Source organism: Crocodylus siamensis, chromosome 10, assembly GCF_052110815.1.
Source record: "Crocodylus siamensis isolate JL-2025a chromosome 10, ASM5211081v1, whole genome shotgun sequence".
Lineage (NCBI taxonomy): Eukaryota > Metazoa > Chordata > Crocodylia > Crocodylidae > Crocodylus > Crocodylus siamensis.
In genome coordinates this window covers 44,519,272-44,547,064 of record NC_143404.1, presented here as the reverse complement: position 1 = coordinate 44,547,064, position 27,793 = coordinate 44,519,272, and positions in this window count along the sequence as shown.

The window sequence follows — 27,793 nt, the reverse complement described above, 5'->3', positions numbered from 1 at the left end:
ATGATAAATTCTCTCTTTTTCCCACAGCATCATACTGGGAGCTCATGTTCAGCTGATTATCTGCCATAGCCTACAGGTCTTTTTCAGTCATAGTGGAGTCCTTCATCCTGCTCTTAGATGTTTGACTTCACACTTTGCCTTACTGAAGCACATTTGTTTGCTTCCATTCAGCTTACCAAGTGATCCAGAATACTCTAGAAGAGCAGCTTTCTTTTTATTATTTACAATTCAACCAATTTCTGAGTATCTGCAAATATTACCAGCAAAGTATCAAAGAAATGTTAAAATGAAACACAAATAACTTTTTAAGAATCTTGTTAATTTAAGAAATGAAGACGTGTCTAAGATTACCCTTTACTAACAGCTTTCTTTGCAGATAGCAGGGGTCAAGTCCCCCCACACCCCTTCTCTCCCCCCTCCCACTGACCCTTATGACTCCTCAGCACTAAAACAAGCCCTAGTGGCATGGGGTCAAGCTATTAAATTCCCCATTAAAGGGCTCCCAACACAGTGCCCTACCTCACTGATTGTAACTCACCTCAAAAGTAGAAGACTGTTTCATCATATCATTGATCATGATATAGCCTACAAGGAAATGAGGAATTCAGGGCAGATGCTGCCTGGTACCAAGGGTGAATCTAGGGAGGTTTGGGGGAGTGCTGTCAGACCCCTCTTTCATTCATGTTCCACTAAATGTTTAAAACAAACTGTCCAACAGGGACAGCCACTTTTCTATTCAGGTGGACCTAAGTGAATCAATTGCTACATGGCTGATTGTTATCTACTTGATTTCTGCTGGTCTCTTCACTCCATAGGTGTTAACAACCCTTGATCTTCCTCTAATCAAGCTAGCCATTCTTTTACAGTCATCATGTCTGTCATTTACTGGTAATATTTCTCTACTCATTCCCCAGCATATTCAATAAAGATGTGCTGCTACCTAGGAACTTTGTTCCTAGGGGATTACAACCCAGAACAAGTCAGAAATAGGGAGGGGAAGGGCAATGCTAAAAGCAGGCTGAACTGTGCCATGGCACAACAGTCATGAGCAAGAGGGTACTGCAAAGGTAAGGCAAAGTGGTAAGTTACTGCAGTGACCCTTTCCTTGTTTATTCAATGCAGCAGATGACAGAGGCTGAACCAGCAGTATATCCAGGATATCATAAAGTTGAGCATGGTTGGATGTTTTCAATTAGGGGTACTGCCAGAAGTAGAAGAGATTCGACTTACAACCCCAACTATTTATTTCTGTATGTTGAGTAGGGAAGGCAGTAGAGGCCAGCTATGAACATGCTGTGAAAAAAGCAGAGGGCAGTTACAGTTCTGTCTCCACCTTCCCAGTAGTCATGGGTTGTGAGGTAGAGGGAACACTTTGGAAGGGGTTTTGAGGGGAAGAAACTCCCAAGGACTGATGTGGAAATTCAGACAGGATCACTGTTTGGCTATCAGAAGCACTTTATTTTGCAAGGCCACAGGAGAAAAAAGCAAGGGGCAGCTAATTCTCAACAAAAGCAAAGCACAGACCCCTTTATATTCTGGTAAGTCACTTACAGGGCAACCTGCCCCATAACTTACTCTTGGTAGCCTGACAGTGACTCATCCTGTTGTCTGCTGAACCAGGCACATTTTCTCAAGCTGTCTCTTGATAAGCTTATCCTGAAGACCACCTTGTTGTTTCCACTCAGCCTTCACTCTCATCCCCCATCCTGTCCCGACACGTATACACTTCTTTCAGTACTTTTCCATTCCTCATCATTCTCCCCTTGTAAGCGCTTGTGCTTACACCTCTATATTCATAAGGCCCTTGACATCTTCTTGTCATTCGCACTCATAGGCCACCTCCCTGAGCACCATCATCTGCAACTCAGTCCTAGAGAGTCTAAAAACACTCTGGGCAGTTTTGGATAAGCAACAGCATAAGCAACACAGAATCATTTGGATAACAATGAAAATGGCAAAAATGCATAATAAACTCAGAATACTCCATTTCAACATGGATTTAAGCCATCCCCAGCAATTGAAGGGTTTCTCCTCTGCAACCACACGGATCACCTGCAACTGCCTTCTCATGGTGTGAAGATCCTTTTCCACTCACTGATGCTGATCAATCCAGGTGAAGCAAGTATGGTTAATAATGGCACAGACCCCACCCTGGGCAGCTAAGAGATAATCTAAAGCTATATGGTTTTCTGCAATCACTCATCCCATTTGAGAAACCTCATCATTGAGGGCCCCTATAGCATTGTTACTGGCATTGAAAAACTCCTCCATAACTCCAGAAATGTTTATAATGGTTCTTTCCAATTCATTTACCCTCAACCAAGGGAGAAAAGCCCTAGTAAACTGCTGGAATCTGGTGGGATGATGAACAAGTGGGTTTCCAATGGCCTGCTTGTGTCTAGGCAAGTCAGGTGGGAGATTGGTTCCTTCATGCCAGGAGAGATTTCGAGCATATTTCAAATCCCAGGATAATTGTCCCCAGGGTACAAGTACTGACCCAATGCCATGGTAAGATCTTGTGGGCTTCATTCCCACAGTGCCAAAACAATCCTAGGGCTCCTGTAGTGCTCAGGTTTCTACAGGCTGTGTTCCTCATTTGACATTTTTGATTGACCTGCGAAGTGTAGGAAGGGGCACGTTGGCTCCTTTCCCACCTATGCTGAGGTATGGATTGATTACAAGAAGCAGAACTTAGCAGCACGTAAAAACTCAGACCCGTTTATTACCAGCCCATGCAGGGTGCCAAGGGCATAAATCGTAAGGGCCCCGCTGGTACGCTGGAAGGATGCATCACCCAGCAGAGTTCCAGTCGTATTACAGGGGTGATAATCAAAGGTGATTCTGCAGTTGGGGTAATGTCCCACCAAATAGCCAGTTCCATTTGACCTATAACAAAGTGCTGCCTCAAGTCTGGAAGAGAATTCCAATAATTGGGGTGCCGACTTCCCTCGAAGGTTGGGGAAATAACTCAAAATCTAGTTTTGTTAGGTTTTTCTCTCATTCTAACAGAATGAAACAGTTACTCCCTGACTGATGGAAAGAAACTCTGAACAGAATTTCTAATTTGGAAGAGTACCCATGGACCACTTTAAGCCAGTTTGTTCACAGGTTTTCGCTAAGCTAAGCTTAATGTCAAAGTCTTTTCATTCCACTTTACTCCCACTCTGGGGATGATTTGGGGTGTGGAGCTGGTATCAGATAGAAAGGACCTTGCAAATGTGTTGGACCACCTGGACAAAAAAATGGGAGCCATGGTCTGAGCCTAGGGAAAAGGGTAGACCGAAGCGGGGCAACAGGTCAAAAAGAAGCTTTTTGGCCACAGTGAGGGCATCAGCCCATCGGCAAGGGTATGCCTCAGGCCAGCCGCTGAAAAGGCAGACAATGACCAACATGTACTTCCAGGCCCCTGACCTGGGCAACTCAATGAAGTCCATCTGGAGGTGGGAAAAGGGGTAAAGACCTAAAGGTCTGTGGAATGCATGTGGCTGGCAGGGTGGTCAGTCATGATTGTGTCGCTTACACTGTGGGCACTGGTGACAAAAATGGGCAGCCACAGCTGAAGAACTGGGGGCATACCAATGGCATTCAACTTTAGCTATCATCCCCGCTTTGGCTGAATGGGCCACTGAGTGGGCTTTTTGAGAGATCGAGGGGACAGGAGAAGAAAGGTAGAGAGCAGCCTGAAGGACCGGAGCCGAGAGTTCTGACAGGGTGGCAGCCTTGGCCACGGCATCTACCCTATCATTTCCCAGAGACACAGGATCATCAGTAGAGTACGTGCTTTGCACCATAGGACAGCAAGGATGGAGGGAAGAAGAATAGCATCTAGGAGAAAGTAATAAGGCGATGGTGAGAGATGAGAATCTTAGCAGAAGTAAGAAAACCTCGCTGTTTCCAGATTTGTCCAAAGGAATGGCAGACACCAAAGGCATAGCGAGAGTCTGTATAGATATTAGCAGAGTGTTCAGTGGCAAGGTGACAAGCACGAGTAAGAGCAATGAATTCAGCAGCTTGAGTAACAGAAAGAGAAGCAGATTCAATAACACTATTAACAGAACAGACAGCATAGCCAGCTCGGAGAATACCATGATTATCTCAAAAAAAGGAGCCATCAACATAGAAAACGAGGTCAGGATTAGTCGGGGGGGGGGGTATCAAAAAGATCAGAGCGGGGAGGAGAAACAAAGTCTATGAGCTGAGTGCAGTCATGAGTTTGACCATCTCAGGGTGAAGAGAGAAGAGAGGCAGGGTTGAGGGGATCACAGTGGACAAGTGTCACATGGTCCGCAGCTAGGAGAACCACCTCATAGTGGGTAAGATGGTCAGGGGACAAGTGCTGAGTTCTACCACTTTGGAGGAGGGTAAGGACAGTGTGTGGGACAGCAACAGTGAGGAGGTGCCCAAGGACAAGGTTATCAGTTTTAGAAACCAGCAGAGTGGCAGCAGCAATGGCAAGGAGACAAGGAGGAAACCCAGAAGTTACTGAGTAAAGGGAGGCACTGTAGTAAGCAATAGGGCGGTGTGGGGAGGGTCCGAAAGGCCGAGTCAAGACACCAGAAGCAATGCCTTGGTGTTCATGGCAGAAGAGAGTGAAAGGCTTAGAACACCCAGACAGACCGAGGGTGGGAGAAGAAGAAAGGGCTTGCTTGAGCTGACAGAAGGCAGATTCATGGACATCTTCCCAGGGTAGCAGGTCAGGGGAAGAATCGCAGGTGAGAAGGGTGAGAGGTTTCGAAAGTCCAGAATACTTAGGAATCCACTGTCAGCAGTAGTTGGCAGCACGTAGAAAACCACAGAGTTGACGTTTAGTCTGTGGGTGAGGAAGAGAAAGAACAGCAGAAAGACGATCAGGAGACAGGTGATGGGTACCGTGAGAAATAGTGTATCCCAGGTAGGTAACAATAATCTGACAGAATTGGAGCTTAAAACAGGAGGCTTTGTGGCCCCATGCCACAAGTTGTTCTAAAAGGGCAACAGAGTCAACTTGGCAATGAGGGAGGGTATCAGAGGAAAGGAGCAAATCATCTACATATTGAACTAGCACAGAATCATGAGCCAACTGGACGGAATCGAGGTCAGACTTGAGAAGTTGGCTATATATGGTGGGTGAGTCACAGAAACCCTGAGGTAGATGGGTGAAGGTATATTGCCGGCCTTGATAAGGAAAATAGGTATTGAGAGTCAGGGTGAACTAGTACAGAAAAGGCGGCATTACAGGAGATCCACCACGGAAAAATAAGTGGAAGCAGGTATTTGAGAAAGTACAGTGGTGGGGTTGGGTACCACAGAAGCCACCAAAGAAACCACAAAATTGCTAAAGCTTGCAAATCTTGCACAAAATGATAAACAGGCAACCCCTCAGGTGTACACCTTCCATTTTTTTGGACTGGAAGGATTAGGGTAATACAACAAAAGCGGGTAAGTACAAAGAATACCCTGTTCTAGGAGACCCTGCATTACAGAAGCAATGCCTTTGCAGTCAGCAATAGATAGTGGGTATTGCGGGATCGATGGGGGAGATGCTCCTGATTTAACCTTGATAGAAACTGGGATGGCACCCTTGAGAAGTCCCACATCAGTCGAGGAGTGGGACCAAAGGACTCAGGAAGGTGAGCCAATAGTTCCTGTTGCAATGAGGAAAAATTGGACTCAGGTTCCTGTTCCGTTAGTGTCATCATCAAGGCAGGAATTTGAGTCTGGGGTAAAGTGAGGAAAACCCCATCTGGAGAACAGTGAACTGTTGCCTGCAACTTGCAAAGGAGGTCTCGCCCCAACAGATTTACAGAAGCACAAAGACTCAGCAAAAATGCATGCTGCTCAGAAGGGGACCCAAGGTAAACAAGAGCAGCTGTGTAACAGGGTGATCAATGGGCTGATCTCCAATACCTACAGCAGTGATTACTTTATCAGAAATAGAAACCTTAGAAACAAAATCAGAGCTAAGCATAGACAAAGAAGCACTGGTGTCGATAAGAAAGGGAACAGTTTGTCTTCCCACAGTAACAGGTATCGTAGGATTAGAAGAAGTAGAAAGCAAAGGGGCTAGAGTCTCTGGGTCTTCTCAGCTGTCGGTCTGGGCAGTGGAGCTCAGTAGGTGCCTGGCCAAAATGGAGGGGCACTAGCCGAGAGTGGGGGCCTCCAGGGTTTATTTGGGCGCTCATTCTTCCAATGGCCTTTCTGCTTAGAGTAGCAGCAGGCATCATTGGAAATTTCAGAGGGACTGGGTGGTCAGGTTAAGCAAAATGGTCCTGCAGGGCGCCATGGTCTGGCGCCACCCTGGAGGTCTTTGATTTGCAAAGCCATTAGTTTGTCCTGAGCCTTTGATTTTTGCTGTTGGGCTTTAGTATAGAAGTGAGTGGCAGCAGCTAAAACTTCAGTGAGGGGTTTAGTTTCCCACCCGATCACGGTGTTTTGCAGGGACTCCGAGATCCTAGATAACAGTCCTAAAACAAAGGTCTGAATAATCATGGCAGGAAGGCTAGTTTCTGGGTCCTGACTGCCAGCATATGCCTTAAAGGCTTGGATTAGGTGAGAATAGTAGTTGGCAGGATGTTCTTCTGGCTTCTGCCTATATATGGAAATTTTGGACCAGTCTGTTTTTTTGTGGGGAGACCTCAAGGACCTGTTTATAGAGGTTAGGCAGATGATCTTTGCCAGGGTCTTGAGGAGGCCAGTTGGCTGCTTTAAGGTTGGTGTCTTTCTGGTCTACAGGAAGAAGACCACCGAGGAGCATCTGAATATTGCCGTGAGTCAGCTTATAAACCTCAAAGAGGGTTTGGAGTTTTTGGGCAAACCTAGTAGGGTCGTCACAGAGTTTAGGGAAGGTGGTCGACCAAGAGACAATCTCTGAAGGTGAGAAGGGGATGTGGACCACCACGGGTTGCCCCCCTGGCACAGGATATTCTCAGAGGGGATACTGCACCCTGACAGGCTTTCTGCCCCAGCGAGTCTTCCATGTCAGGGACCTCTGGCACTCTATGTTACGGGGCAGGTTGACCTGTACGTGACTTACCAGTATGAATACAGCTAAGTTCACATGTAGCGTAAGAGTTTATGTTCTCCCTTGGCATCAGAATGAGACCTGACAGCAAATGGCAAAGTGGGTAAGGAAAGACTGAATGACTTTCTATTGACTGGCACATAATCCCCTTTTGCTAGCTCCAGTACCAGAGGAGCTCAATATAATAGCACTTAATATATAAAACTGACTCTTGTTAAGGGCTGATTGCCAGACCCAGGGTGGTGCAGGCATCTTCTGTCCAGCATATACGGTGGTTATCTTCTAGCCTGGCCAAAGGCAGTACTGCTCCTCATACCCCCAGACATGAGTTTCCCCCAGACAGTCTACTGTGGCCCTGAAGTGCCTCTCACTGTTCTTTGTGCCTTACCCCTGCCATCGAAAATGCCCTCTGGCTCCCTATTATCCTACATATCAGCTGTGCCTGATATACAAGGTGTACTCACTTAAGCAAAAATGAATGACACTGCATACCTATGTCCCTCCAGTTCAAGGTCTCTGTCTCCAGTGCAATTAGACTACAAGAAAGCAAGCTTTGGCTTGCTGGCATTAAAATCTTTGGTGCTTACTGAAGGCAGAATTTCATGGAGTTCTATCACACTGCTTACAGTAGATGGAGGTTAGCTGGAATAGCTGGTTTCTCTCCTAGAAGACCATGAGGAAATTCTCTGCAGCAAATTTAAGACTGCTTTGCAATGCCTGATGGCATGAAACAGCTGTTATTGAAATGGAGAATCTGGGCCTTAATATCCGTGTACCTCAGCTCCCCAGGTTTTGGTGTCAATCCTTCCTACAACAGTGAACATCAACCTTCTATGCTCTTGTACCATGTCAGTCTTGTCTATTTAGACTGCAAGAACATTATGTACTTGAAGCACAGAAGAGGCTTTGTCAGTTGGGGCTGGTAGGTGCTATTCCAATATCACAATGACACTGACTTTACAGGGCACATCCAACCACTGCAAAACACTGCCTGTGCACTCTCACTCCACTTGCAAAATGCCAAACCAATGTAAGGAAGTTGCTGTTTGGCACACAGCCAAGATGTGCCCACCATAGCTGTTCCTTTTAGGCCTGCATATTGCTCTGCACCCCAGCACCACTCTAACAGCATCTAAATGTTTGGTATCTGGCGTTTGTGAAACAGAAGAAAATAGGTGAGGCATGTTTTCCCAGTGGTACTACCTGGCATGGTTAGAGGTATACAGATATATCCTAAAGAGCATCCCCAATACAGAGCAGATGAGAACAGGTCCATGATACTAAGCAAACAGGAACAGCAAACAGGGCAAGCAGTTTGCCTCCCACCTCTTTGAGGGGAAGCATTTAAAATAAGCTGTTTCTTTTAATTAAGAGTACCTAACCTAAGATTAGCTAGCCTACACATACTTAGTGTAAGTAGGTAAAACTCAGGAGTTAGACCAATACTTATGCCCCTTAATTAACTAGAGTTCCAAGTGAGGGGGCATTCACTAGGGAGTTTGCCTGACAGCACTCTCACCTTCCTTCCCTGTAAGCTTGGTGAGGGGGAAAGGAACTTTTTTTCTGGACCAAGGAGCAGTGAAGAGGCCAGATTACAGGCAAATTTGCTAGGGAAGGTCTTCTGGAAAGGACAGCAAGAGAGAGGCAGTGGATTAAAAGACCCAGAGAAATAGCTGGAGGATGTTGCAATGCTAGAGTCCCTGCCAGTACAAGCCCATCCTCTGCTTCCACTTGTGAGGTGTGTGTTCTGGGAGGACAGCTCACTGTGGAAAATTCCACCCAGTCCCTAGTTTGATGCTGTGGAGACTGCAGCTTGCAGGTTCCTTTCAGATACAGCCAAGATGGGGAGTGCCTGCAATGTGAGCAGTGCCTCCTAGTGATGTCTCTCATGGAGCAGGCAAGAGAGCTACAGGAGGTGGTGGCAAGGCTCTAAAGCATCCTCCACCATGAAAACTTCATCAATTCAATGCTGGAGGCAACCTCTAGGAAACTTGTGAACTCTGATAGCAAACAGAAATCTTCACCTTCACATGCAGCAATTTGCCTGGAGAACAGATATGGAACCCTAGGAATAGAGGAGGAGGAGCATGTTCTATTGAAGAAAGTCACACTTCTCCAAGATTGAAAGGACCAAGACTACTCTCACCAAGAAGAAGCAATGGATGGTGGTGGTTGGAGATGCCTCCCTTCTGTGGGGGAATGAGGCGTCTATCTACTGGACTAACCTGTTGTTTTGGGAGGTCTGCTGCTTGCCCAGAGCCAAGATCTGAGATGTCACAGAGGGATTACCAAATCCCCATGCTGCTCATCCATGTGGGTACCAATGATTCTGTACCAGAGGAAACCCTGAGCGGATCAAAATGACTACAGGGTTCTGGGTACAAAGGTGAAGGGGATAAAGGTTCAGATGGTGTTCTCAGTCCTTCTGGTCAAGGGGAAGGGCTTAGACAGGAACAGATGCATCCTTACAATCAATGCATAGTTGTGCAGATGGTGTCATTAGAAGGACTTTAAGTTTTTTGACCATGGGATGTTGTTCCAGGAAGAAGGATTGCTAGAAAGAGACAGGATCCACCTGATGAAGAAAGGAAAGAGAATCTTCACAGACAGGCTCACTAACCTAGTGAGAAGGGCTTTAAATTAGGTTTGCTGGGAGATGGAAACCAAAGCCCTAATGTAAGTGGGGAAGTGGATGACCTAAAGGAAACAAAAGGAGGGAGCAACAAGGGATGCCTTCTCATTCTTTCTGAAAAAGTAGAGCGATCAGTTAGATTTCTGTATATGAATGCACAGGGCCTGAGAAACAAGAAGGAGGAACTGAAAATCCTCACACAGTCATGGAATAATGAGGTGATTAGAATAACAGAAACTTGGTGGGATAGCTCAGACGACTAGAGCAATGTCATGGATGGGAATAAACTGTTCAGGAAATACACACAGAGGACAAGAAGAGTGTGGCATGGTGGGTATCCCTGTTAGCCGCAGCTAGCTTCTCACCTGCCTCTGGGCATGCCGCCCACTTGTCTCACCCATCATGCCTTGTTGGTAAATAATATTAACCTGCAGCACCCTTATAGGCTCGGCAGTGCTACGTTGGTTAGCACTACAGAAGAAAAAGACTTGGGGGTCATCATTGACCACAAGATGAACATGAGCCTGCAATGCGATGCTGCTAAAGCGACCAAAATGCTGGCGTGCATCCATAGATGCTTCTCGAGCAAATCCCGGGACGTCATTCTCCCCTTGTACTCGGCCTTGGTGAGGCCGCAGCTGGAGTACTGCGTCCAGTTTTGGGCTCCACAATTCAAAAAGGATGTGGAGAAGCTTGAGAGAGTCCAGAGGAGAGCCACGCGCATGATCAGAGGTCAGGAAAACAGATCTTACGATGACAGGCTGAGAGCCATGGGACTCTTTAGCCTGGAAAAGCGTAGGCTCAGGGGTGATCTGATGGCCACCTATAAGTTTATCAGGGGTGACCACCAGGATCTGGGGGAATGTCTGTTCACCAGAGCGCCCCAAGGGATGATGAGGTCGAACGGTCACAAACTCCTGCAAGACCTTTTCAGGCTGGACATAAGGAAGAATTTCTTTACTGTCCGAGCCCCCAAGGTCTGGAACAGTCTGCCAGCGGAGGTGGTTCAAGCGCCTACATTGAAGACCTTCAAGAGTAAATTGGATGCTTATCTTGCTGGGATCCTATGACCCCAGCTGACTTCCTGCCCTTTGGGCAGGGGGCTGGACTCGATGATCTCCCGAGGTCCCTTCCAGCCCTGATGTCTATGAAATCTATGAAATATACTGTTAAATAAGGTGGGAGGCTGCCCATCATTGCACCCCAATATTTGGGGGTGTCCACAGCTCCATACCTCCCCTACACCGTGGTGTAAGCCTCGCAGATGGCATCCAGATGTTAGTGCCCTGGGCCTACAGCCGGAGCATGCTTAGGCCACACCATCAGGCCTCAGTCACACACAGTCATACCACCCATCTCTCACTTAGAGACGCTGTGAGAGAGGGTGGAGGGAGTGAGGCCTTTCTCATGTTGACAATTTATGCCACCTTGCTTCCTCTTGGAGCGGATACCCTTTGGCCATAGGCTTAGCTAGTTCATTCCTTGGGTGGCAGACATACTCTATGTTGGGTCTCTCACACGACCATCACCGGGGTAGTGGCCAGGCAATTACCCAACCAGATCTAAGCAAACACAGGCCCCTTTCAGGGTAACACTCATGGTTTGTATTTGTACTGGGCCCTCAGCCCCCTAATTTTTCTCCCCCTCTACTTGGGGTCTCAAGGCTTCCCTCCTCAGGTGGGCTCAGGTGGCCATAGCCAGGCCTGGCCCCCCCTACCTCCATTGTCACCTGACCCACCCAAAGTTGGGAGCTGGAGTTAAGGTGCCCTGACCCACCTTTCACCAGGGTGGTAGCTGGCCTGGCATTTCTTGGGGGCTTCTGCACCACTGAGAGCCCCACCAGGCCACCCACTCCTGGCAGAGTGCGGTTATAGGTCATGCCCAGGACCAGGAGCCTCCTGACCATCCCCTACTGCTCCTCCCTTACATCCAGATGATACCAGCAGCCCTGATCCCCAGTGATGTTGTTGCCTGGCCTTCCGACAGCAAAATGCCCTGTTTATATGGGCAGCCCTGAATCCAAAATGGCTGCCCTAATCAGGCACCTGCAGCTGCTGTCTTCAGGCCCTTAAAGTGGCAGGCAGGTCCTGCCACAGCACCACTATAAGGTGAGGCAAACTCTGGGCAGAACATATGTTTGAGCTGGAACCAGTACCTGTCATGAGATGAGGTAGGTTGTTTAAGTAGGTTGAATGGGGTGAATCTGAAAGGAAGGTATCTGAAAGGGTACATGATGGAAATGGACCTAAAAAAGGACCTGAAAACAGCCTGCTTTGCTTGCTTAGCCTGAGGGTGGTGGGATAAGGATTGGACTGGAAGGGGAAGGTGGCGGGGAGCAAAATAGCAAAAGAATGCTATTTGACAATGAAACAGAAAATTTGTGATTTCACCTGGGAAGATGATTATGTGATTTTGATCACTTAGTTTAAACAAACAAACAAACTGCTCCCCCTCAGCTTGACTCCTGACTAGTTTTTGACTCCTGCTTACCATGCTTGGATGTTCTAGATCCCTGGCTTCTGACTTTTGGCACTACCTAGACTACAGATGTTAATCTTCCTTATTCAATAGCACTTTGACTTGGACTCTGGTTCTGACACTCTCATGCCACATGAGTGCTTGGCTCCTGCTCTGAATCCTCTTCTGGTTCAGTTACTTGTCCATCCTGCACTCCTTGAGATTGCCTATTATTATGGGGGGGAGGAGCATGGCTGGCCTCTGAATCCAGGACTTGACCATTGGCGGGGGAGCAAGCAAGGGCTGTGCTGACATAGCCCTGCTTGCTCTGTTGCTGCTTAGCCCGCTGCTTTTCACCTTGCCTCCCTGCCTTCATTGCTGCCATTTCCATAACTTGCCCTGGAATAACATTTAATTATTAAAGCAACATATTTGTAATTATTGTATAAAAAATTTAAGAGTTTTCACATGACAGTCTGAGAGAAATCTTTTCCCTCCCCTCCCTTTACACTATGGCTTGCTGGTTACAACAATTGTGCTGGTGGGTGGGGGTGCAAATCCACTCTGATAAATCCTTATCCCATGTGAGAACTCTCAGCACAGGGCTATTGGGCAAAAGGACAGCACTAATTCCACCTTCTCCACGTCCACCTCCTGCCATCTGTGTGGAAAAGAAGCCTGCTTTTTGTTTTGTTTTTAAAAGAAAGAACTTGGGGAGGCCTACCTCCAAGGGAGAGGTCATGTTTGTGAATCCTGGATGGAAGGAGATGTAAAGTCCCTGAGAGTGGTGGGACTTATGCCACATCCATGTACTTGGCCTTTTTTATTTGCCTAGTATATGTTTTCCTTTCCCCAGTCAACATTCTAGCTTCTGTAAGTGCCAGTCGGTGGTTCTGTACTCTCCTCATGCCCAATGCACAGAGCCTGCATGCCTCACACAGGGCTGTGGCATCTTAACCAGTAGGCCAGCAAAGGATTAAGTGCCACAATTCTATACCTTGTAACACCCAAATTTCTCTTGTGAATCTAGCCCTCGCCCTCTGGCTACCCACCTGTTCCACTGCAGCAGCAGCAGCTAGTAGGACTTCCATGGGTGCAAACACTTCACATCTGGCTCTAGAAGCCTCCTCTCCCCCTTTATGGTCACTAACTATGGCTTGGTGTGTTACACAATTTGCCAGTTGCTCAAATCATAGATTTATAGACATTAGGGCTGGAAGGGACCTCAGAAGAACATTGAGTCCAGCCCCCTGCCCTAAGGGCAGGAAGTCAGCTGGGGTCAAAGGGTCCCAAAAAGATGAACATCCAAATGTCTCTTGAAGGCATTCAAAGTGGGTGCTTGAACCGCCTCCAGTGGCAGGCTATTCCAGACCTTGGGGCTCAGACAGTAAAGACTTCCTTATGTCCAGCCTGAAATGGTAGCAGCAGAGTTTGTGACCATTTGATCTTGTCATCCCTTGGGGCGCTCTGATGAACAAACATTCCCCCAGATCCTGGTGGTCACCCCTGATAAACTTATAGATGGCCATCAGATCACCCCTGAGCCTACGCTTTTCCAGGCTAAAGAGCCCCATGGCTCTCAGCCTGTTGTCATAAGCTCAGTTTTCCTGACCTCTGATCATGCACGTGGCTCTTCTCTGGACTCTCTCAAGCTTCTTAACATCCTTTTTGTCTTGTGGGGCACAAAACTGGATGCAGTACTCCACCTGTGGCCTCATCAAGGCTGAGTACAAGGGGACAATGATGTCCTTAGATTTGCTCGAGAAGCATCTATAGATGCAAGCCAGCATTTTGCTCACTTTACTAGCTGCAGCATCACATTGCAGGGTCACGTCCATCTTGTGGTCAATTCTGACCCCCAAGTCCCTTTCATCCATAGTGCTAGTCAGCGTAGCACTGCCTATAAGAATGCTGCAGGTTTTTCATCCCAAGGTGGAGAACCTTGCATGAGTGAGACCTTATGAGGGAGGATAAGGCAAGATGCCAAGTTTATTAAGTGCTTAATACGTGCGCGCGCGCACACACACACACAGTCTCTCTCTCTTACCCCATTTTTTGTTCTGTGACGGTATATGTTACCAGTCTTATCAATGCTTGGATCAACTTAGTGACCAGCCAAGTTGATCATGAGTAGGAGCCAGGCTCGTCAGATGAACTGATGCTCCAGGATGAAATGAAGAACAAGACCCAAAATTGATGCATTTCACCCCATCTTTTATAGTCTTGTCAATTCACCCAGTCCTCTGGGCTTTTGCTGGGTTATCACTGAGCCTTTTCTTGAAGGTCGATTGCTGTGTTCTCTTGCTGTTCTGGGGCAGATTATTATTGTTTGGTCTTTTACCTGTCTGCATTCTTCAGTCAGTCACCAGCTGATGTTTTCCTTTTCCACAAACACTCCCTCATTCATACATCATGCAAAAGGGTAAAAGGTCGAGCACTTATGTCAAGCTACAGAGCAATACAAATGGCGTTTCTTAAGGCAATGCAAAAGGCAAAAGTCTCAAGTTGGTATTTATGCTATTTGAATAACGAATGTAATAACTAGTCAGGGGAGGTTGCCCAAAAGGCAAAGAGAGTTTGTTCCAACTATGGCTCTCCTGGCCTCATCCCATTTTTACTCTGGTTATGCCTTTTAGCTTGGAGACCACTGTTCAGGGCCACAAGCTGCTGGCTCTGCTTTGGCTATGTCCTTGTGACCTTAGGCTCCAGGCCCTGTGAGACCCATGCACAGGTATCTGGGGCATAGGCCCTGTTTTCCCTCATTCTACTACTGCTTTTCAGCCCCTGACAGGCTCTGCCCCTCTTGAGATCAAAACTTAACCTCAGTCTTTATCTTCCATCCTCCCAACATTCTGAAATTCAGAGTGTCCCCTCCCCAAGCACCTCTTTCAGAGGCGTCCACTTCCCTTACAGACACAATCCAGTCCATCAAGGAAACAAAAAACACAAAACACAGGTATTGGTCCCAGCTCAAACAAATGTTCTGTCCAGAGTTTGCCTCACCTTGTAGTGGTGCACACCAAGCAAAATAGAAATAGAAAAGGCTGCCACTCGGTGCTCTCCCTTCATGGTCTGGGCTTCAGCCCTTGAGTCCATTTGTCAGGGGCTCCATCCCCTGCAGCTCCTATGAACAGACTCCTTTTCCTGGCCTGAGGCTTGGGTTTATAAATGGTGTTCCCATTCACCTGATCCTCCACTTCCACCCCTTGGGTCATCAAGCACTGTCTGCCCCTGGACCCAGTTACCATTTTGTTTCAGGCTTCTCTTCCTCTGTGTTTGACCCTGGAAACACAAAAGAAGTACAAGGAAATTAAAGAGGGAGACAAGGCTAGTAGGCAGTGGGGGAGCAGAAGGACAAAGGAAAAAGAAACCAGAGAAAGCAAAGGGAAGGGATAAACTAGAAGAGGAAGGGAGGACAGGCACCCCTAGACCCTTTCCCCTCAAGCTTCACCCCACTGTTTTGACTCCATTAATGAACAGTGCTTCAAGAGCCTGTGTTATCAGTGTCACTGCCTCTAAAATTGTAAGGGCCTTCTTGCTGAGCCCTCTGCTGGTGGGTGGGACAGAGGGTAAATCATTCTTATGATCTACCCACCATGACTCATAAAAACTTTCTCAGCCCATCCACTAACTTGACTACCAGAACCCCAGACATGAATCAGTGCCCTCTTTCCCAACCTTCACACCAGTCTCATGCCCCCTACAGAACCCCCAGCTGGGGCTATTTGTGGCTTCTCATCAGACACATCTACACATGCATTAATGTGCTTTACTTAATGCACATGAAATCTAGTACCTCCATTGTGAGGTACTATGGAAATGCCCATTAGCCTTTCTTAATGCACATTAACTAACAAGCATGGGGTGCCTATACATGAGTGGAGAGGTGGCTCTGATGCACTATAATTACAGCACATTGGAGCAGACTCAATTAATTGAGTCTGCTAGAGCATGGTAATTACTGTGCTTCAGCAGCTTCCTGTATCTCATATATCAGTGTCCCTATGCTACAAAATGGCAGTGGGGGCACTTGAACTAAATCTTGCTGAATGAGCTTTAGTTCAAGTGCCCCCATCCCCATTTTGAAGTGTGAGAAAGTCCTTCCTACTATCTAACCTAAATTTCACTTGCTGAAACTTAAGACCATTGCTTCTTGTTCTGTTATCTGCCACTACTGAGAACAGTCTAGCTCCATCCTCTTTGGAACCACCCTTCAGGTAGTTGAAGGCTGCTATTAAATCCCCTCTTTATCCTCTTGTCTCCAGACTAAACAAGTCCACTTCTCTCAGCCTTTCCTGAGAAGTCATGTGCCCCATCCCCCTAACCATTTCTGTTGCCCTCTCCTGTTCTTTCCAATTTTCCTACATTCTTTCTGTTGGCCGGGGGGGACTGGACCGAGAACTCAGACGTGGCCTCAGCAATACCAGACAGAGCAGAATAATCACTTTCCTTGATCTGCTGGCAACACTCCTACTAATGCAGCCAAGTATGCAGTTAACCTTTTTGGCAACAAGGGCACACTGTTGGCTCATATTCAGCTTATTGTCCACTGTAACTCCCAGGTCCTTTTCTGAAAAGCTCCTGCTTAGCTAGCCAGTCTCCAGACTGTAATGGTGCACAGGATTATTCCATCCAAAGTCCAGGACTCTGCACTTGTCTTTACTGAACCTCATGAGATTTCTTTTGGTTCAATCCTCCAATTTGTTCAGGTCTCCCTTAATCTTAGCTCTACCCTCCAGTGTATCTACTAATTCCCCCACCTTGGTGTCATCTGTAATCCTGGTGCACTTCACTTGACACTGCCTGCCAATGAGACATCAAGCCACTGACTACTATCCTGTGAGCCCAATGATCCAGTTAGTTTCCTATCCACTTTACAGACTATTCATCCAACCTGCAGTTTCTTAGCTTTCTTGCAAGATTACTGTGGGACACCATATCAAAAACTTTGCTAAAGCCAAAGTATATTACATCCACTTCTGTTCCCACATCCACAGAGCCAATCATCTTACCATAGAAGGCAATCAGATTGGTCAGGCATGACTTGCCCTTGGAGAATCTATACTGACTGTTCCTAATCACTTTCTTTTCCTCCAAGTGCTTAGAAATGGATTCCTTGAGGACCTGCTTCATTATTTTTCCAGGGACTGAGGTGAGGCTGACCAATCTATAGTTCCTTGGATCCTCCTTCTTCCCATTCTTACAGGTAGGGATTATATTTACCCTTTTCCAATCATCTGGGACCTCTCCTGATTGCCATGTGTTTTCAAAAATAATGGACAGCTGCTCTGAAATCACATTGGTCAACTCCATCAGGCACCCTTGGGTGCATTCCATCTGGCCCCATGGATTTGTACATGTTCAGCTTTTCTAAATTGTCCCTGACCTGTTGCCACTGTTGGCAGCTCATCTCTTTCCCAAACTGTGCTGTGAGGTGCCGTAGTCTGAGACCTGCCCTTGCCTGTGAAGGCTGAAGTGAAAAAGGCACTGAATGTTTCATCCTCTCTCACTAGGCCTTTTGTACATCCTCCATCACTAGGCTGCCTTAGTCACGTAGTAAAGTACTCACAGTTTCCTTGATCTTCCTATTGGTGATGACATACTTGTGGAAACCCTTCACATCTCTTGCTAGCTGCAACTCCAATTGCACTTTGGCCTGATTTCATCCCTACATGCCTGAGTGATACTCTTATACTCCTTTCCAGTTGTTTGTCCAACTTCCCCATTCTTGTAAGCTTCCTTTGTGTATTTTAGCTCACTGAAAAGTTACCTGCTATGCCAAGCTGGTCTTCTGGCATACTTTCTAGTCTTCCTGCACATCAGGATGGTTTGTTGCTGTATCCTCAGTAAGCTTTCTTTTAAAGTACAGTGTAGAAAGGATTTAGGTGGGAAAAGCTCCCCCTCACCCCCTCCCCCTCACCTGTGAGCTGGGAAAAACCCCACTGGCTCAGGGTGATGAGGCTGGAGCACTCAGCACCATGCCACAGGACATATGGCTGGTGTGCTGCAAACTGCAAGTCTCAGCTGGGAAACTATAGCTGTCAGGAAGAGAAGCCCTGGAGCACAGGGGAGCCTTGTGCCCTGGATGAGATGTTTTGTGACCCTAACTCAAGTCAGATGGGCTTTCCTCTCACTGGGGGAATGAGCCACAGCTGGGAGGAGAGTTCTGATAGGCTTCATGTGCCTCAGGGCAGAGCTAAAAGGCCACTGAAGGCAAGAGGAGCCCCCAGACAATGGATGTAGACACACATGCCAAAAGAGGGTGAGGCAGCCAGACTTCGCACATTTATTCGTTTTTGTACTACACAGACTGTCACGAATTCCCAGTATGAGTACAAGGAGGTATGGCTGAAACCCTCCAAGGATAATGTGATGGTCAGAGTGTGATCAATGAAATGATTGGAACTTGAGCCCAGTGTGATTTTGAAACCCTACAGAGGCCTGTGGCAGGAGTGTAGGGGTGGAGGAGCTCCCTGTTTCGACCCCATAAGGGTCTTGCCAACAGGCATCTAGGAATATTACGTGTCTAAGAATGGACACACTCTAACTAGGTGAGGTATCATCTCTCACTGAGGCAGAATTCTACTGATTATTTTCTATCAAGACATGACAGGTGAGAGTCTCAGTGGGTAATTGTTCCCCCCAAGGATGGCAATCAAACGGACAACCAGACCACAGGGACAGCTTTGACATTTACAGCCAGGTCTCCTGGATTTCTTTCCCCTTCAGACTTGCCCCCCATCGTTTCCCTGAGTGAGTCAAAGTCTGGGGGAACCACACCCATAAGAAGGAGCAGCTCATGGAGCTACGTAGCCTGGAATGAAGGTGGAATGGGCCGCCTGAATGAAGGGATCCAGGTGGGGTTCAAAGATCAGGATTCTGGGGCCCAGTGTGGGGCTGGTGATATTGACAACAGCTTGATGCCATCTGTGAAGCTTGGGCTACAGTGTAGGGGAGGAATGGAGCCGCAGATAGCACCCCCTGCCATCGGGGCAAGAAATGGGCAGCCTCCTGCTTAATTAACATCAATTAATTAATTAACAAGAAGGTGGGAAGTTAGCCCAGAAACAGGAGGGTTGGCCACAGGAAATTCAGCCCAGAGAAGGCCCCCTGTTACAGGTGTGCACCAAGCAAAAAAAAATAGAACCTTGTCCATATAGAAATAAAATACATAAAAACAAAGCAGCTGAAGGATAAGGATCTGGCCTTGTCTGTCTGGTCTGGTTAAACATCTGGGACATTCTTGCTAAAATGTACACCTAACACAACAGGGCCCTCACCTTGATGGAGGCCTGTCGGTGCTAATTCTTTAGAAACAGCAATAAGGGAGACTTCCTACTACTGAAGAGTTGGCCACAGGAAGAAGTGTGTCAGTTAGAACAGTACCTTCTCTGACTGCTTTGACTTACACCATGGCTAGACCTTCCCAAAATACAGACAGTGTAAATGTGGCCTATATCTACCTCTTTCCTCCCCATTTCTTTCTGTGTCATGTGCAGAAACAGACTATCAAGCAAATCTGGCCCAACACCCCAGACTGTATACCTACAGTCCTGCTTAGCACAGTCTTGTCAACCTGCCCAGTGCAGCTGCAGTAATAATGCCTTGCTTGCTTTTACCATGATGACTCAAGATGCTAATTAGAAAATAAAAGTTATCAAAAAGATGTGCTTATTTTCTGCAAATGAGCTAGTACAGTGCCTAGAAATACACATGGCCTGTTTTTGGAGGGAATTATCTCTGCTTAACTAATGTACACCTGAGTGAGAATTTGTTTGGCAAGTAGTAGGCGTGAAAGCTCTGGGATCAAAGGTATGGTCCTACAAATGACTTTTTCCCCAGACTGTTATTAATTCATTAGCAAGTCAGCCTTTTTATTTAAGGTATACAGTGGCCTCTAGTGGCATGTAGAATAATTCTTCCTCACAATGACTCAGGAGTGCATTACAGTCCAACTGTACTTGGTATATAAGATCTGATGAATTTATACCTGTGTCCTTATAACACCAGACAACTTTGCATTCAGTCCTTCACAGGTCATTGTTAATATTTTATTCATTTTCTGAGCAATACATGGGAACAGAGAATAAATAGTTCTCTCCAAATAGGAACAGCATTAATTTGAACAAAAATTTGTAGCACATTTTTTTAAAAACCACTTCAGCTGAAGAAGTTTTTGGATTTTATCTTGGTTTTGTGAAGTTCTGGGCCTAACTTGCATTTAGTTTAATAACCTTTGAGGTTTGATAATGGACTAGGCTAGTCACATTTTTGTGATCTTGTATAAACTATAAAAAACCCAGATTTTTCAAAACCAGGATCAATTTTGGATTGAAATTTCCAAATGTCACACTGATGCAAAATCTGCCTTTTCTTGAATATGCTGGAAAAAGCAAATTGGCATGCAGTCTGGTTGTGAATGTTCACTCCAGCATGTCAAGAACAACATTTTCTAAGTTCAATTGTTATAAGGGGTGACAGATGAAAGTACAACTCTCCCATCCAGTGACTGGAACTAGCGACTGCAATGCAGACATCCCAAAGGGGAAAAGGTCAAATAAGCACCAAGTACAAATGAATGAAAGCAGTGAGCCTTGGTAGTTTTATTAGTTCAGTAGCGCTCAACCTCCATCCTTTAAGCCAGATCTAGTTTGTGGAGCTGTGTCATCCAGCATACAGGGTAGCCAAGGGTCTATAAACTTGGCAGCAGGGCAGCAGTAGCAGTATTAATAGCTCCCAAGGCTGCAGCAATTAATGCTGCTAATTCTCCTTCACTGCCAGATTTATAGACACGTGGGGAGCCCTGCAATGTGGATGATATGGCCCAGGGAGTTAGCATGTGCAGTCACTGTTAATTCTATTCCCCTGTGAGGCCACTGTTTCAACTTTCTGGGATGTGGTGGGCCTGTGCCAATGAGATTTGGTCTAGGAGCACTTTGGTCCAGTTCACTTAGATGAGTGTTCTCACCCACCATGCCTTGATGTTGCAACTTAAGTTTCTGGGAGCTGGAAAAAATGGATTGATGATAATTCCAAGAACCAGAGGCCACTCTTCTTATGGGGCTCCAACTTGCTTGTGCCCATCTCACTTCAAAGATCTGTTCACGTGCCACCTTGGCATGGATGCCTGCTGATGGACACAGAGAGGCTTTGAGTTACCCCTGGTAGGGGCCTCAATCACCCTGGGGAGTACTCCATAACTCACCTGCCATGACTTTGAATGTAACTTCAGTGGTGGGATCTCCTGTTGGAAGTCCCTCGAGATCACTCATTCCTCCCAATGGATATTCATGGGGCTCCACCTCCCCTACACCCCTTCTATAAACCAGCCTACAGTGGGCTGCCTGGTGTCGCCACAGCTTGCCCTCAGGTCTTGATGGTCTTTGTGCTTTCTCAGGAATCAGGCTGTATTTCCACCTTACTGATGGGCTTTTGAGTCCATTGGATGTTGGCTTCTCCTGTGGATTCTTCCCCCCTGCTCAATGCTGGCTGCCAGTTGATTCCCAGGAGTGGCCCTTGTGGCTCGTTGTGTCCCCCGGACCTCATGGCCCAAAGTTATCACCCATGGCATGAATTAAAAAAACAAACAAACAAACAAACACAGGGCCACACAATGTTATACTCAGACAAGAAGAAACAAAAAGGTAGGACACTCAAACAAAGAAGGCAGGTGGGAAAGAGGGAGATCAAAAGGAATGGTCCTTCTTCTCTCCCTGTTCTGTAGCCTGAGCCAGCCACATCTGCTGATGCTGCTCCCCTCTCTACCTCTGGTGGGAGCTCCCTTTGCTTCTCTCCTGGTTGTTTCCCCTCCTACTGTCCAGTGCTGCTGGTGCCCAGAGCATGGAACTTCCTTCACTTCCAATGCTTCCACCACTTGTTCCTGGATGGAGCCTCCTCCTACACTCCAATACTGCTGGTAACTGGCATGAAGGCTGTGGGCAGCGGCTGCTGCCTGAAACGTTCCTTCCCGGTCAGAATTTTTATCTACTTGCTGGTGCTGCCTGCCACTGGTGTGGAGAACCCCTGCAGCCTCCGCTGCCTTTCTAACTCTCCCCATCTCCCTGCTAGTGCTGGCTTTTAACTCAGCTGGCCTGCATATGTCCATGAAATCACCCACCAGCTTCAGCTGTATATGAGTGTAGCTGACAAATCACGCAGGTCTTTCCCCTCAGTGTTGTTCTATCAGAGTCTGGTGACCTGAAGTAGGTAGGTAGTTTTTGATTTTGGGGTCTTTCCTATAGGTGTGTGTTACCTCCGTGTTTGTACCCATGGGATATTCCTCTTTACCCCACCCTTACCATACCAGATGAACTATAACGTAAATTCCCAGCTCGAGGGCCTCTCTTCACCTTCTGTGAACACTGACAGGGTAGGGCACTCAGGCCTTTTAGCAACAACCAATCCTTGAATGGGGCTTAACCAAGCAAAAGAGGGGGAAAAAAAGAACAAAGAAAAAAAAAAGTCCTCAGCTCTCCACTGCTTTGGGGTGGAGACCCCAGATTCTTATCTAATCACTGATTCTTCCCCTCCCTGAATATAAGTCCTGTCCTGGACTCCTCACACCTGCTGGTGTCTTTAATTTAAAGTCCTTGATATGGCCACGGAAGGGATATGTCCTTTCAATATTGGCACAACTAATAATCATAAAAACAAACGGGGAATCAACATTGTTACTTCTCACCATTCCACCTTCACTTGTCTGTAATGAGATGGTTGTTACAAGCGATCCATCCCGGGTGAGTAGGTTGGGGCTCAGATCCTGTTGAATTGCCTAAAGAGCCCCTCATCCTTCCTCAGGATGGCTTTTTAGTATTAGTAGGTGACTTTCCAGCCACCATCTACTTGCAGGCTCTTCAGCTCCTGTCTGCCGGAGGACTCTAGCTTTCAGCTGCTCCAAAAAGTGAGTCTGCACCACGGTTCAGTGCTGCCCTCCTTACATTGTCCCTTACCAGGACCAGAAGTACCCCTGCCTGGTGCCTCTTCTCCAATCTGGAGCAAGAAACTGCTTTTAAAATGCTACATCTTGGGCATGGCATGACGGATTGGCTCCAGGACTAGGTAAGTGTAAGGTTGCTCTGCTGCCATTCTCAGCATTCATCTTTGATTTTCTGCAGCTCTCTCACAGTCACACCACAACCAGATCCAATGCATAGAGTCATGCCACTGTGTCAGATTGCCCCTTTAGACTGACACTGTGTACTGACCCCACATATTGGATCTAACCTAAGGACTGCCCTACACACTAGCTCAGGTCCATGAATCAACCTTAAAAACCAGATACCCATGTCATTCATCTTGCCTGAAGGGCCAGATAGTTTGAACACCACTGGCTTATCTGGTTCCTAGAACTGAGCAAATATTAATGTTGTTTGTGAATGTACTTCTCACTTCTGCTAGCCTTGGGTTTTCAAAATTGAGCCATTTCAAATGGCTAAAAATAATGTGGATGGAATGAAATCTCTCATACTGGCAACACTGAAATGTTATTTTTTAATTTCTACCATTTTAAAAACACTTTTAGTCTTCTAAAAACAAGATAACTTGTTAAAAAAAAAATCTGTTTCAAATGGAAAAATTAAAATATTGACCGGAAATGTTTTGATTTTCTTCCCAACCGAAATCAATAAATTTTTTAAATCTGTGTTGTCTGCATTTTCCCCAAGAAAAAGATTAGGGGGAAAAGTGTTCCCAGCTCTATTTCAAACACCTTTTTACTCCTAAAGTGCCTATACACATGCAGAGAGGCTGGTCCAACACATTGCAATTACAACATATCAGAGTACACTCAATTTAATTGAGTCTGTCAGAGTGCAGTAATTACTGTGCTCCAGCAGACTCCGGCATCATGTGTATCAGCATTCCTGTGCTGAAAAATAGTGGCAGGGGTGCTTTAACTAAAACTAGGTCAATGAGCTTTAGTTAAGGTGCCCTTGCCACCATTTTTCAGTCTGGGGACACTGATAGATGTGACACTTCAGGCACTTTAATTAAAGTGACTCTCAGAACATCTTTAATATTAAAGCACTCCTGCCCGCTGTCCCACCTCCTGGAGCACATCTATAAATGCCCTTAATGTCCTAGGTTAGCTCAGTCATCTGCCAGGCCGCTGTTTATATCAAGGCAGCCCCACAGATGCTCTCAATTAGAATGCAATTAGGTGCTCTCAATTAGAATTAGGGTTGCTCTCAGTTAGAACTCTGCTTTTAACCTACAATGGGAATAGGTGCAGCACTGTGTACACAATTCACACACTCTTTGTGCTCCTGGACAATCTTAGCTTGACCCATGCTACACCAGGGGTGAGGCACAGGCTAAGGTATGGCATCTGTACAAGTGCTCTTCTCAAGGTCCTTTCCAACTCCTTCAAGATTCCTGTAGGATATGAAAACAATGTAAAAAAACCTTAGTTTAACGGAGTCAGGTCACAGGAATTTGTGATAAAAACTCTGACACTTTGGACACATAAGCACTTGAAGCCCTTTCAAAAGGAGAACATTTCAAAAGGGCAGAAGCTGGTAGTTCTAATTGTGTGAATGAAGGTGCTGAGAATGATTCAAATGTAGCAAATCTGCTCCAACTTTAACTGTGGATGAAGGAATATTAAAGTTGGAGCAGGTTTACTGTATTTGAATCAGTCTCAGCTAGTTCATACATAACAATTAGAAGGTACCAGCTGCTGCCTTTTTGAAAAGTTGCCCTTTTGATAGGGTTACAAGGCTGCCTATACTCATGCTCAGAGGTGGGTTGGGGGGCATTTTAACTAGAGTAGTTGCTGGAGAGCTGTTGCAATTAAAATGCCTCACTGTCACATGTATTAAGCCCCCACAGGTTTAAAAATGGTTACAGGACACTTCATCTGAGCCTCATCAAATGAGGTTTGGATAAAGTGCCCTGACACCCATTTTTAAATGCACAGGGGCTTTTACATGTGACAGTGAGGCCATGCTGGAGCATTCTAATTAGAATGTGGAGCAGAACTGTTTAACGTACCTGCTGACTAACTTGAAACCCATAAGCATATTCAGGCCCTTTGGTGCCAGACTCCACCATCACCACCATGTACCGCCTGACCCATCTCATTCCAATTTATCTTTGCCCTCACCTGAACATGGTACTGCTCTAGGCAGGTCCAGCCTACATTCACAATGCAAGAACAACTTCCAGAGCTCTCCAGATCACAGCAAGTAGCAGCACAGATTGCTGAAAAGGCAGTGAAGGCAGTGAAACAGAAATGAACAGGATGTAATCTCTTCCCTTCATTGTTGTTCCCTTTTCCTTACTACACTGACAACACAGTTGCTTTAAGATTTAAAAACCCCTACTCTGGATCTGTGCTACCACCACACACAGGCACGATAGGATTGTGTTAAGGTCACACTATGCTGGAAGAACATGTCACATTATGTTGCAAGTCCTGGGATAAATACCACAGAGAGAGAGTAGTTAAAGAGCAACATCCCTGCCTCATACTGGGTCTGGGCATTCTGAGAAGGGACAGTTTTTTAGGGAAAGTTTATCTCTGTCAGAAAAACTCTGTGATAACTTGCAACCTGCTTGTTGTTCTCATGAGCAATTGGAAAAGTAACCCTGCAAATTTCCTTAGGCCAGTCAATTTCTTCAGCCATGTTTTCATTACTATCATTTTATCTTAATGAAAATGCTGGCTGTGTTTGCCAACATTGTAGTGAATTCCCATACATTGTTCATATCCTGAATCTGGAATACAGGATCAAAAAGGTCTTTCATGCCTTTTTGGTTCCTATCTTCTTCTTAAATGTATCACAGTGAAATGTCAAAAGCACCTTGATCTCCCAATGGGGAGTGCTAAGAGGAACACTTGTGGATACTTTCCATAGCCTCTGGAAAGATGTGGAATATCATGAGCAGAGACAGCCAGTGATGGCACAAGCCAAACACCAGCAAGAACCAGCAAAGGAAAGGAGGGAGCCGCATTTCCAGAGCAGCTGCTTTATGAAGCTAGAGCAGCCCGAGAGAGAGAGGGAGAGAAGAGTCCCAGATGAAAACAGCATTGTGTATATAAGCCCCCATTATGATCATTACAGCATCATGTGTGTAATGGGGACTTCTCAGGGCTGATTCCCCTGTGACCCGCCCACCTGTTCCTGGGCTAACTGCCCACCTGCTTGCCCGTCATGCCTTGTTCTTAATATATTAACTGTTGTTAATTAAGCGGGAGGCTGCCCATTTCTTGCCCCAATGCCAGGGGGCACTATCTGCAGCTCCATACCTCCCCTACACCACAGCCTATGCCTCACAGATGGCATCCAGATGTTACTAGTCACACCAGCTCCATACTAGGCTCCAGAATGGTCCCACCAGGACCTCCTTTGATCTCTCCATTCAGGCAGCCTACGCCACCTTCTTTCAGGCTACTGAGCTACTTGTAGCTGGCTCCCCTCTCCAGTGTGGTCCCCACTTGGGACCTTGGGCCACACACAGGCCCTGACCTCACCTCCAAGGCCAGGTAGGACCTCAGGCTCACAACTCTGGGTGCCCCTTATGGTGGGTACCTGGCCGTTTTTTACCTTCTTGGTCCTGGCCCCAGGATGGACCAGTCAAGGGGGCCCTCTACCTCCGGCCTCACTCTCTCTCCAGGTCCCCCTTCCTGGATATAGGGAGATGGGGTGACTCACACCATAACTGGTACTCCAGGGTCTCACAGCCCCCCCAGAGCAGCATGTCATGGTGCTACCTTGTGACCTTACACAACACCCCCTCTACTCAGGGCTCCACAATGCCCCCTCTACTGGGAGTCTCAGGGCTTCCCTCCTTGGGTGGGCTCAGGTGGTCATAGCCATGCTTGGCCCCCTTTACCTCTAATGTCACCTGACCCACCCAAAGGTGGGATCTGGGGTTAAGGCACCCCAACCCATCTTTCACCAGGGTGATAACTGGCCTGGCATTTCCTGGGGGCTCCTGTGCCACTGAGCACCCCACCAGGCCACCTACTTCTGGCAGTGTGCAGTTTTAGGTCATACCCAGGACCCAGAGCCTCCTGACCATCCCCTACAGCACCTGCCCTTACCTCCAGTTGATACCTGTAGCCAGGCGATGTTGCCTGACCTTCCAGCAGCAAAATGACCTATTTATATGGGAATGCCTGGATCCAAAATGGCTGCCCTAATCAGGCACCTGCCAGCTGCTGGCTTCAGGCCCTTAAAGTGGAAGGCACAAACAGTGCCCTGACACAATGTGTATAAGCCCCCCTGGATTTAAAATGGCCAAGGGACACTTTAACTAAAGCTCATTCACCTAGGTTTCACCCCCACAAACCCCTCACCCACATACCCAGACACAAACCACAAGCCCAATGTCCCCCACAAACCCCCCTCAAACCGCCCACACATGATCCACATCCACAAACCCACCCCACACATCACCTACACCCCCCCACAGACCCCACACACACCCCTAAGGACCCCACCCTGTTCCTGCAAACCTCACATTCCCCCCACATCTCACACCCTATGTGCCCAACTGCTTGACAGGATGGGATCTGCTGGCAGGAGCTCTGGCTGCAGCTGTCCCAAAATCCTGGTTAGCAAAGGGGTAAGGAGGAGCTTTGATTTTTCTTTGATAAAAAACCATAAGCAAACACCAAAGCATATAGATATTTAGAATTTATTTTATTATGATTATAGAGGAAATGGTAGGCTTCCAAATTGTTTGGATGGTGCATGAGC